This window comes from Typopeltis vanoorti, chromosome 8 (assembly GCF_054136105.1).
Source record: "Typopeltis vanoorti isolate ZY-2024b chromosome 8, IOZ_Tvanoo_1.0, whole genome shotgun sequence".
NCBI classification, from domain to species: domain Eukaryota; kingdom Metazoa; phylum Arthropoda; class Arachnida; order Uropygi; family Thelyphonidae; genus Typopeltis; species Typopeltis vanoorti.
The window spans coordinates 55856049-55869884 of record NC_143556.1 but is presented as its reverse complement, the minus strand read 5'-3'; positions in this window follow the sequence as shown (position 1 = coordinate 55869884).

The window sequence follows — 13836 nt, the reverse complement described above, 5'->3', positions numbered from 1 at the left end:
TCTGAAGCTTGTCAGAAGAAAAAGAGACTTCAGAAGCGGTTATGTTAAAATGTGTATACAACTGCAGAATGCAGTTACAAATTACAAGGAAGAATATATTTCAGTTATCATATCCTTCCCAATTTATTTGAGGAAGCATTCTAACCAACTTCACCTGAAATTTTGCCTTTTCAATCCAAAAGGATTTAGGTTAGATTGTTTACCGTGATCAGCGAAGAAAATAAGGCTCTGAACTAACACTGTAAGATCTGTCAACTGGTCGATTTATCTGTTTTATCAGGAAGGAAAACTAAATTTCCCAGGAGGCAGAAGAACATTCTGAAGATATTTTAGATACAAGCAGTTAAATTCTGTATGGCCTGTTCTCTCAGTGCGAAAATTATCTTGCATCTTTAGTTGCTCGATTATACCAAGATGTTTATTTTTTCTCTTTTTTAAATGTACAAATTCACTATACGTCAAGAGGGAAGGAATTATTGTTAGTGATGTGCAATTCTCTCTCTCTCTCTCTCTCTCTCTCCAACACACACACACACACACACACACACACACACACACACACACACACACACACACACACACACACACACACACACACACACACACACACACACACACACACAGCTTAGAAATACTGAGATAGAGGATAGAGGAAAGCATTTCTGATGGATGTAATAGAAGAAAAATATATTACACATACTTTCACGATATAAGTATCTGACACATTTATTAAAGTTTATCAAATCAGAAAGTCTTAATTTAGAGGTATGTCTATACGGAGAGCCTCCCATTAGAATAAGTTATGGTAAATCAAAAATTTGTCTGTCGGTATTTGCATATTAATTTTAGTCATATTCTGATAAACTTTGGTTTATCAGAACATGGATAATTCCGAGAAACAGAAGTTTATCAAAATATGGATATATATATATATATATATATATATATATATATATATATATATATATATATATATATATATATATAAATTCTGTTTAAATAATATAGCATTATTTATTCCCAAATGCTAGTGCTTTATGAGAGAGAGAGAGAGAGAGATGCATAATAAAATGATAAAATGATTTCATCTTGAAATATATTATTCTGAACACGTAGTAATAATTCTTATTAAAAAAACATTCCCTCGGCTTGCTGTAAAGAAGATCTCTTTCCATACATATTTATTTGAACATATGGAAAATATTTTTTCTACATTAGCTGTTGAATCTGCAATCCTGGGTTAATACCGAATTTAGATTTCGCGTAACTACTTTGAATCAAGTAGGGAAGGAAAGAAAGAAAGAAAGATAGAGAGAAATAAAGAAATGCACTTACATTTGTCCCGCTTATGTTAAAATGTGTGACTTTACTTAACTGGATGTTGTCGTCCATGTTGCTTTCTTTTCATTAGATGGAAGTATTGCTATTATATACTTAATATGTAAACTAAAACTCTGTCAGATTTTAATTAGTTCATTATTATGCTGTAATTTTAATGATGCATTAAATGAAAGTTTAGTTCAATTTTTCGAAAAATTTTCTACAGAAATAAAAATGACTAAATTACAATGAATGTATTAAGATAATGAGTTTATTTTCAATCTTAATAAAATATCATTATCTATATTTTTAATTCACATCCTTCGCTCCCACAGCTTACATCAATCTAACAACATTAAAGCGATTCTAACAGATTAATTTCAGAGTTTTGAAATTAAAAACATTCCGCAATTTTATTTTGCATATTTTATATACACTCTTCTTTTAAATCTACACTTTTTGTCATTTCCAAGAAATATTTCTAAATTCTAATCCTCAGAGTGAGCCAAAATGCTACGCGTATTTGAAATGTCACGCAACCCGGGGGTAATTAGTTATGCATGAAGTACACTTACAAAAGTTTACCAAAGTTTTCTCAAGAATACTAGGTCCGTGTCTTTTAACAAGAGCTCAAAGAGGGGAGGATAAATTCTTCTTCTTTCTACTAATATTTTTATTCCATCTCTCTCTCTCTCTCTCTCTCTCTCTCTCTCTCTCTCTCTCTCAGTTCAGTATTCGTCTATGTTCTCTCTCCCTTCTTAAAGTCAAACTTTTAAAGAAAAAGACAGACGACATTTAAATTAAAGAAGTTACGTGAAGAAATTCTTTCAGAATGAAATAACTATATGATGATTGTCAAAGAATTATTCAATGCAGATAATATTTAGAACAGTATCCAAAGTACTTTGAATTATTTGCAAGACAGTAAACCTGGATGTGTTGGATAATCGGAAATTTTGTTACCATCAACTTGTACTTTTATCTTTAGTTGTTTAAAATGTGTTCAAATTAGATGAATATTTTTATTTTTTATATTTTATTTTTATATTTTATATATAACATTTTATATGGGCACAAAATTTTGTGTCCATATAAAATATGTAAGATGTGAAAAGTAAAAATGTATTGCTTCCGTAAATGTGTCTTCACTACCAGGACGTAATACACGTATTGTTGAAGTATAAATTAGTCGCCAATTTTTGTCAACAGTAGAAAGACTATTATGAACTACCGGCCATTAAAGATCAAATACGCATCCTCAAAAGCTTCGTATCCATCATGAATTTCAATGTAATATCAATGGTATTACAATTTTAATATGCACTTCGCATCCATGGAAATGTGGATGTATATATACGTCCTGACCGGTAGCGTGGTTAAACACAAAACTATAAATAATTTGCAACTGTAAATAAATTTAAATAAACTGCTGAGTTATGAAATACGAAGTATCGACAATGTAAAGTATAAAATCTTTGACGATGAGGATCAAACAATCTGGTTTAAATTTTGAGCTAGTTTCATTTTTATCTTATAAGTGATGTATTGAATTTTGAATGCAAATTTTAATGTAAATTCTTTTGACATCAACGTAATAACAAAAGAACATCAAGGTTCTTCTCTCTTGACTGCTTTTAACAAACTTCATTAATTGGGCGTAGTTAAACAGATATACATACTAAACGTTAGGGAGAAACATAATGGGTAATTACTTTAACGTCAAAAAGGAGATTGGATAGCGCAATGGAAGTCAAAGTTTTTCTTCCACATAGAGAGCCCGCATAGAAAATTTGTAATATTTTTGTCCACAGCCGAAGATATTTGAATTATATATTCAGGAATAGTGAGGTCAACAACTTCTAATCATCCTTTAATTTCCTTCTTACAAAAGATTTCTTTCATCCACCATATTGCTAATTAGAAAAGTCTGTGAATAATTCACGCTTCAAAGAAGGTTTGATGAAAGAGGGAAAGAATACCCTGCACTTTGATTTGATATAATTTAAAGATTTTTTCACGAGACATACGCCAATTAAAAAAAAAAAAAGAAGAAACTGAATATATTCAAAGTACGCTCCACCGGCATTGCACTTTTTGAATCACTCCTGATACTGGAGGGAAGCATTTCAAATGCAACGTTTTATGCTTAACTCTACTAAATCACATTTTGCTTAATTATTTCAACGACAAATCTTTTAGCTTTCAAGATTCTCTTAATGTAAGGGAAAGGGAGAAAAAAAATCCGCGCTGAAGTATGCCTGATGAGTGTGGTGTTAATGTGCTAGTACTGGCCATTTTTTATGAAGACGACCTAATTTTTCTAACTTCATCAGAACGTAATGCGCTGAATCGTGAGCTCGTAAACTTTCTCTATAGGGATTCCGAAAGCTGCAAAAAAAACCTTATATTTATTTATTTGGTCAATTTGCCTACAACGGGCACTACGACATGTGCGAATACGTCGGTTATACAGCCAACATTACTAGAAACAACATTACTGTGTTAGTTATCCGCATGTGATGTCACTTGATTCCATACGGGATCATGTGATGTCACTTGACCCCGTATGGTCACTCCGGCACCTCATTTGGTTTAGGAAGTGAAGCCTTCTGCTAGAAGAAGTAGTAGGGTCGCAGATGCCTTTTCCGCACAAAGTTAGTAGGACAATCAAACATCCATGCCCATGGCGAGATTCAAATCCTTTTGAATGGAGAACGGATACGCCAACTGTTAGGCAATTGAACTGTGAACACTCAATTGTTAGTATATTTGGCCCGAGTTCACCTAAGTGGGTTCCGTAAATACAGAGATGTACAGGCTAGTTTTCAGAAAACATAAACTCCAGAAATTATTATATGTTTTTGACTTAATGTTAAAAATTCATGGCTATCATAAATCAAGTTTATGACATGCTGAATCTAATCTAAACTTAACCAGAAACTGGCTCAAGCCAAATAAGCCTTTCCACCAGACACAAAATAGAGCTTGCTTGAGTTAATATAAATAGATGAAATCTGATTACATAATCATTAAACGTGATATTCGCTCTATAAACGTAATATTCACTCTGTGTGTATATTGGGTTAAAAGAGCCACCCATACTCGGCAGTTTAAGGAAATAGTTAGAAAATGTGAACTATCATCCAGTGCAGTTTACAATGAAGCATGACAAAATTCGGTGTGGTTGTGCAAAATAGAAGTACAATAGGTATTAGCAGTATTAAACATTGGATGCATAAAAATTACGAAAAAAAAAAGCGCACATTACAGAAGACAACACAGTAAGCTCCAAAATATGATCACATGACATATGAATTTCGTATGATCCTCTTTATCAAATAAGCAGGTCTGACAGTGGTGACTCTTGCTTGATATAAAGGAGTTTATAAGTTTCTGTGGCAACAGATCCCATTTTCCCACCAGAAGAGATTTTAGCTCGCCAAGTGACCGAAGCAATGATGTGCATTGCGACGCCCAACGAAATACCACATATATTCAATCGGATTTAAGCCTGGTAATCGTGCTGGCTATGGACGTCGTTGACTGCTTTAGTTTTAAGACACTTCTCCACCTCTTGAATTCCATGGGAAGTGACATAATCATGCGTGCAAAAATGAAACCTCCGTTATTCCCACATCCTAACAAAGTCAGACATAGGGTTCGAGGATTTGTTGTCGTAACGTATCTGAACCGACGACGGTATCTCTATCAAAAACATGAAGAGTAGTGCGACCATTGATCATTATTCCGTACCACACTGATTCCACCGTAAGTGTCCCTTTCTTTAATGTCAAATGGATGGTACTGCTGTTCTCAACAAACCAAACAACATCTAGAATCCGATTGTCGTAAAACAGAAGCGTATTTTGTCGCGGCTTTAATTCACATGTTTAACACCAGTTTTTCGAAAAGTTCTTCTGCGGTTTGCAGTTAATGGGACCAAAACGTTCGTTTCCTTGCATAGAGCCCACATGAGTTGAGTCTTCAACACGTTTTCATATCAGGAAAGAACGTTATATCCTTTAGAATTAGAATAAGGTAGTGAGAGGCTCGGAATTATCCGTGTCTTTATAAGAGAAGTGCGGATGTAATCAGGAATGGAGAATTGCTATTTTTGTTTTTTTGTTTTTTAAAAATGGATCATCACTTTATGAAAAATGGTTGAAGAAAGAGAGAGACCAATATGAGATAGACTGAATTTAGAGAATACATCTGTTTATAGATCTATTGGGATATATTTGACAAGACTCAGTGGGGTGGTTTAAGAGATTATAAGCTACGCGAAAACATTAAAAATAAATTATTATGAACAACCCTTACTTCTATTAGTTAGTCTCTCATACCTAAGTATAAAAGTTAAATTGAAAATCCTCCGATTATGCTTTAAAAATACTGATTTTCTTCTTCTTCAAAAAAGGAAAAAAAAAACGGTTTGTAGGCATGCACAATAGACAATCTCTTCTGTGCGTACTTATCCATCCTATTCGCTTCTACATTAACTCTAATTATCCCTCTCATTTTGCGATTATGATCTGTTAAATCAAAGTATTAAAATAGTTTTGAATAATTACTTCACTTTACATGGGTAGCATTTTACCTTTGGAATTATATAGGTAACAGAGCAACACTGCGTTGGTATTGGGTTACCATAACATTTCCATTTATTGACTTTGCTCTTTCGCAATCCTCTGATGTAATGCACACAGCTGAATAGGCAAGTAGCCTTCTCTTTGAACGATAAAACCAATTTCAATTCAGTATTAAAATATACTAAAGAAGATGGTGGCTTTACAAAGAATGACATCTAACCGCAGTCATCTTCAATTGGCTCAGTGACATTAGTACCAGCAGAAGAAAACACCCATTTAATGAAAAAGAAGACTATTTCTTAAGTTTAGCTACAAGAAGAGCTCGTGTTGTAATATGAAATATATGATAACATGCAAAAAACACCGTGAATCAAATAATATGTTGCTTGGTAATGTAACACAATATCAAGAAGCCAATATAATGCCAATTGTTTCCACATTGTGGTTGTCATGGTTACTAAGCTTATAGTAGACAAAACGAGAAGGAAATAGTATTCGTATCATCATTTCTCTTGTGGAAACGATTTTTAGTAATTTCATATGAAATACGATACGGAACGTAGAAAATACTGCGGAAGTAGGCTAAGTTCAAAGTAGTGCTTACATCCGTAACAATTTATGGAAATTAGTGTTAAATGTTTGTTCCTAGAAGAGACTAAATTTCGAGAACGTTATTCCTTTGCATTTATTTTGCAAACCTCAATTTCGAGAGAGGACAATTTATTGATTTATTTCTTGGTATTGGAATGTAAATATTCCAATTTGGTAGATTGGGGCAACATTTTAAAGAAAAACACATAATTCACAAGGCAGTCGAATTCATCCATTAGTTTCTCCAACTGTTCTTCATAATGAAATATCGCAGCCATAATCGTTCGTTCACAGTGGAACGAAATAAATTCATTACGAGTTCTTTGATCCCCGTATCATTTTCATCATATTTCGTTCGTTGCTGATCTTTACCCAACCTTCATCGTTACCATCAACAAACTTCGGTTCACGTTCGAAATAGAAAACCAAATTCATTGTTTCCACTACATAAAAACAAGATTTAATATCTTGAAGGTTTCTGTAGTTGTTTTCCTTAGTTTTACAAAATACGATGCACATCTGTTCTTTCTTGAAGTCTGCTGTTTCAATGGAGTAGAAATTGCGTTACTTTTCCATAATGCCGCTATAACATTGAAATGAACAACGGATTTGCAGCTTCTACTGCTGACACAAGGAAATGTATCTCTATCCTAGCGTAGTGTCATCTGGCGAGGAGTTTGGGAACTTTTTAACTACTCACGTCTTTTAGACAATAAAGAAATATTTGGTATCAAAGGTGTTCAAGAATGAAACAAAAATCTTGGGTAAGAACTAAGGAAAGATAGGATGATATTAATCATTCCAATGATTTTCTAAGTCATTTTCGGCTCGTTCTAATGTTTTAATGATGCTGCCATTGAAGCACAGGCCTTGTTAGACGCCTATCTTGCTTGTTAAATAACAATGCCTGAAGCTATACGATGGAATCAATCTGCCACACAATATGGTCTGATGAAACTATTGAAACACTAGAGCATTCTCCCTTATTCATGCGATATTAGTTCTCTACGATTTGGACCTCTTTTTTGAGATAAAAAAAATTGCAGCTTTTTGCAGAAAAACAAGTTTTTCTGCAAAAACATGGTATTTTGGTATTTTGTGAAACGAAAACTAGTTCTTTGTGAGTAGTCTAAAATACTGTTTTGCATTTGGTAAAAACATTATTATTATCACTAGCGATGTTGAAGGCATGTAGACTGTTAATTATAGTAAAATGTAAAAAAAAAGACCCTCATTAGGTGTCAGTCGATAATTCAAGTATCAGGCACTAAGTTAATATTTTAATTATTTACGCAATCCTGTAAATATTTTACTTGCTACATAAACAAAATCCCTCTGTGAATAAGACGTTTCTTTTAGTAAATTACTTCAAGTCTGGAAAAAACAGTGTGTGCTGTTACTAGTATATGACAATATACCTCCATGTTTATACTTTTATTTCTTTTTTATTTTACATTCTACTCTCTCGTTACTTAATTATGCATATTTACATTGATGAACATTATAACTTATTCAAAAGCATTCACTGATTCTAAATTATCTTAAACTTTCTCTCTGACAGGAACGATTTTAAGCTTAATAAATCTTTAATGATTATTCAAAACAACCGAAAAAAAGGCATTAATTCTAGGATTCGCCGTATGTCATCAATTCTATTAATCTATTTGTTTTTTAAAAAGTAATTAGTACTTCTGGTGTACATGTTAGTAATTAAATTTCGAGAAGGAAAAATTATACATTACATTTTAGCCTTTCAAACAAAAGATTATTTCGCTGTCATATTTATTATCAAAATTCAGTAAAAGAATTAACAGCAATCACTGCTGAAAACTCAAATAACTTATTCTGCCCTTATAAATATTAAACACAATGTTGGCTACAATTAGCTGATTGCCACAATCTTAGCTTGTAATGCTAAAGCCATTAGGATAATTAACTGCAATATCTAAGGTAAAATCTAGTTGGTAAAATCCAGTTGCTTTATTGCAAGAGTACTAGCGAGAGAGATGCAAGAGATATGTGCACGTATTTGAGAATCATGCGTTTCCTGATACGCATTAATCCTAGATATTCATATCTATAATGAATGAACGCTAACATTAGCTGACAGTTTCTAATACTAGCGTCGCTGTGAGATCCAGGGTAACCACTTACACCCCAAATGGATGCCAGCTTCTGTATGTGTCGCGCCAAGGAGCAATATTGCTGCTCTCTTTATTAAAGACATTTAAGATAGCAATTTCTTTCCTTTTTTTTTTACTTTTTTTCTCCTGCTTCTTATGTACGTTGTATCCCGTACTACCATTTATCTTCGACGCTATTTGGTTGCTGTAATGAAACTTTTCCTAGAATATGAAGCAAACAAGATAAATTTCTTATGTTGCGTGAAATCCCTTCAAGATTAAAATACCCAAATGGAATGCTACAACTATTTCTTTTTAATTTTTTAACTAAAAGATTGCATTTTTTTTAACTTCAAGAAAACTGTTGTGCAGGCAAGTGTATAGATATCAAAAACAGATTAATCTCATTCACTTTCCGTTGTACTCACCAGCACTGGTATTAACAATGTTTTATTCTATGCAAATTTACATGATATACATCCAGAGTAATATTTAACTTGAAAGTAATTTTAACATAACCATTTCCTTCTACATCAGTGAAAAAGCACAATGCAATACCGTGATAAGAAACCGTAAACAAGAGTAATACACTAATACACTAGTAAAATTAATTCAATTAATTAAACTGTCACATGTAAACAATATTAATTACTTTATAGGTATTATTTCTGGGAAAATTCCCATGTTACTCCTCTTGATTACCTTTTACGGCTATTTTAGCCTGCTTTTGTTTAGGAGTGTCCCTTATTTTAAATACATTGGCTTTTTTACTCAAGAAAATTTTTAGGGCATTTTAAGTGTATTTTAAAGGAAAATATAGCAGAATAATTAAGGAAGAAAATTTTGTACATACCTTGTTTAGATGCTAGGATGACTTCATTCTCCATATTTCTGCTGTTAGGCTTTTAAAAAAAAGGGGGGGGTTGACGCAAGGCGGGAAGAATAATTTTGAAAACCCATTTTTTTTTTATAAAAGAATATATATATATATATATATATATATATATATATTATACTTAAGGGCGTTTCTTTGGGGAAGGGGAAGGGTTTTTATGGGAAAACTGGGGCGGGGAACGTTAACAGAGTGCGAGCCGTTTCTGTCGTGTGACCATCATCGGAACCCCCCCCCCTCCTTTCCGCCCCATCCATCACAATAAACGCCTTAAAATAAGATCGGTTTAGCACACACGCACCAAACACAAGGCTATGCCATGGGTTCACGTCATACATTCAATGAATGTATAATTTTCACAAATGAAACCTATCAGAAAACCATCCTAACATACACCGCACAAAACTTACACTTAACATTCCTTAAAAATTGCCTCCATCACAACGTCACGCCAAATTTTGCAACGGTACGCGGAAATCGCTCCATTCCCGGAAACAAAAAAATCTGCTACCGGGAATCACGCGCACTAATCAAACAGACCATACATGACAGATTCAAAAAGAAAAATCAAGCAAATTCATACATTCACAATACAAAACGTAGATTGAAAACTTTACTGACCCTAATGGAATGGGCTGTTTTCTCTGGAGGTACCCAAATACACATCAACGACTACACGGAGTTAATAGAAGCCCGACACGCAAAGAAATGGTTTCTCTTAACAGGCTCCCAATACACATTACGTACAGTTCCCATTCCTTCGGACATCACCGCCTCGCGACCCACACAAGACAACTCCATCATAAATCTATCCCATCACACTCTCACACCTGACGAAATCATCATCTCCTACACAAGACTTAACTTTGCTGTATCCCCAAAATACGTACCGAGAAAAGACATCATTATCGAAGTCCAAGCGAAACTTGAAAATGACCCAAACAGAGATACTATATTCCAGAAAACAAATAACATTGTAAATAGCAAAATAATAGTGAAACCCAACATTACTCCCAACTTACAAAAAGCCCTATTATCTTTAAGAATGAACCAGGATATAATGATCACAAAAGAAGACAAAGAGATACTGTAGTCATCATCAACAAAACCGACTACCACAACAAAATAACGGCCGTCTTAAATGACCAACACACCTACCAAAAAATCCAAAATGATCTCACCCTCCAACCTCATAAAACAAATCAACAGCACCCTATACACCTTAAAAAGTCAAAACAAGATTGACAAAACCACAATGAGAAACACAACCCCCCCCCCCGCACCACACGCACCCTTTATATGTTCGGGAACATCAAAACCTACAAAGACGGTTACTCGATACGGCCTATAGTCTCCTACAAGAACACCACCACAGCACCCTTATCAAAATTCGTCGCTAAACTCATTAAACCATTACTTACAATGTCTAACTCTATGATTAAAAATACGGACGACCTATTCCAGAAAATAAATAACATTACTTCATCCCGAGATGATGTCTTCACCTCATTGGATGCAACGTCATTATACACTAACGTGGATGTCCCCAGATCATTAGACATTGTACACACAACTCACAGAAGACCATACCCTACACACACACACGCACAAAATTAACACCTAATGACATCATTAACCTGATCTAACTCACAATATCAGCCAACTTCTTTAAGTTCAACAACAACATATATGTTCAAATTTTCGGTCTCCCTATGGGCCACAACATCAGTGGACAACTAGCGGAATTATTCCTGGCACACATAGAATCACTCCTACTCGACCCTTCCCCCCCCCCCCAGCATCACCGTTTATGGCAGATACGTGGACGATATTCTATGCATTGGTAAACCCACACACATCACCGCCTTACAAACATCCCTCAACAATTACAGCCATAATATTATAAAAATCGGAATTAGGAAAGTGATCTTAAATTCGGTTAATATTATTTCAGATAAAAATTGATGATTTAATATGCTTCTATTGATAAGTTTTTAAAAATAACATCATGTATATAAACACGCCTTTTCTTTTCTTTCGTGATTTATTACGTTGCTAATTATGTAGTACATTTCTCCTTTCGAGAAACGATTAGACATATCGAATTAGAAATGTGATATTTTGATCCCTAGAAGTTCCGTAATTCGAGAAAACAAAAATAGTCTACAGTTTTCGCTCTTGTGAAATATATCCCTTAAAATATGCCATATATTTCTCTATAACTATAAAACTCAGCAACCTGAAAGACAATTCTGAAAGATAAGTCTTTCCGTACTATTTTAAGTCTGGATTTGAGATAACGACTACCGTTGATTGACTGTGCTTCATACTTATCCATCTGTGATTTATCGTGTGGATTTTAGCCTCTGGTTTGTTGTCAGGCGTGCTTGTGGTTGTCTATGCTGTATTATGGTGTTTTTTTGCATGGTTTAAACCATAAGAGTCTTAAACGACTGATGACAATACCTTTCGGCCACTCCAATCTGGAGGTTTGCTAAAATTTGTTGCATGTTGTTCGGTAAGTAGTACGTGAATCCTATTTAACTGGAATGTTAGTAACTATCAATATATTTCAGAGACAAAAACATTAAATCCTCAAATTGGAGAAACCTATCTGGGGTGGACCAGTGTAGTAAAGATGTAGTGTCTAAAGTGAAGAAAGGTCAAACTCCTACAGTCATAGGCATTGCTAGTGGTACATTTTTTAATCTGGAATTTCCATCCACTATGTGTAGTGACGATGTAGGTATAGCTTATTTTGTTCGTAAGTGGATCAATCAGAAGAGAGAGAGAGAGAGAGAGAATCAAAGAATTGTGCTGTACAGAGCCTAACCATGATATTTAACGATTCACATTTTCAATAGATTAAAATGTGAAAATCATCCTCTACGTAAAGAGAATTCATGACAGGTGTAATCAATGCAATGCTGCTATGTTTTATTGGAGACTAGAGATAGGGAAAATCATATTTTGAATATAGAGCAAATGTTCAGCTTATTTTATCCGTTTTTGTCAGCGTTCAAATATGAATTGCTGTAAAATTAAGTCAGACATCATCACAGAGAAAGACCCAACATTTCTTCTTTTCTAAAGTACTAATTTAAATCGGTTATGCTTCATATCATTTGCTATATAATAATATTATACTGGACTAAACCTGATGGAAATGTTAGCAATGTTTTAAGCGACTTCCTGGCCAACTCGCGAATCATCTTCCTGCCAATATTATGCCAAATATAACCAAAGAAAGACTGCATAGTAGTATGTGGGACAAATCGAGCACGATTTGTTCAAGGAGTTGTATGATTCTCTAGATGTGCAGCTTAGCAACAAAGAATCAATTTCTATATATTGGATGCACTTCCAAATAGCTATTTTAATTTAATGATGAGTTTTATGAACCAGAACGTATTCATGAATATTACAGATGTTCACATCCACTGAAATTCAAAATATCTGATACACTTCTTCAAAAAATAAATGAGTAATAAACTCTACTTTTAATGAAATGGAGACAGGCTAGGATACAGGTCGATACTATAGCCTGCATGTTTAACTTCGGCTTGAATCAACTCCACAGATTATGCCAGCACGTAATGCACAACTGCGGAATAATAATGTATAAAAAAGTATTCCTTAATTTTGTAAAAAATATAATATGTTGAATGTGTTGAAAATAGTACTGAGACAACACAATATTTCACCGAAACCAAATTGTACGCTCGTTCGCAAGTACGCACGCACGCACGCACACACACACACACACACACACACACACACACACACACACACACACACACACACACACACAGTAACGTGTAACGTGAGGATCCACCAACCATTCCGATCATTTTCCATCCTTGTAGATTTTCCATCCTGTCACCGTTTGTTGATAATATTAATCACATATTTTGGACCTTTGTTCCTTCAACATGATTATCACCATCCCGAAGTACCTGTGTTGCACGTGCTAGTTTGAAAGGCAATCAGACGTATAAATTAGTTCAAAAGATTTCTCTTGGGCTCATATCCGGACTTTTTTAAATGCGTATGATGTTGATCGCATCATTTTCCTCTAATCATGTTATACTTCATGTGCAGCAGATGCATATGTAGTATAACATGGTATACCGTCATGTTGAAAGAGTCGGATCTGTTCCGTAGCACTGCAACACTGTAAAAATCATTGCATTATCCTGAAATACTGCATATTGTCGAATTTATCTTTCCATAAACTATATAAAAAGGTCCGAGTCCGTATTAGGAGAAACAACTCTAGATCATTAAATTTCCGATACAAATTTTCACATCTGAGATGGTG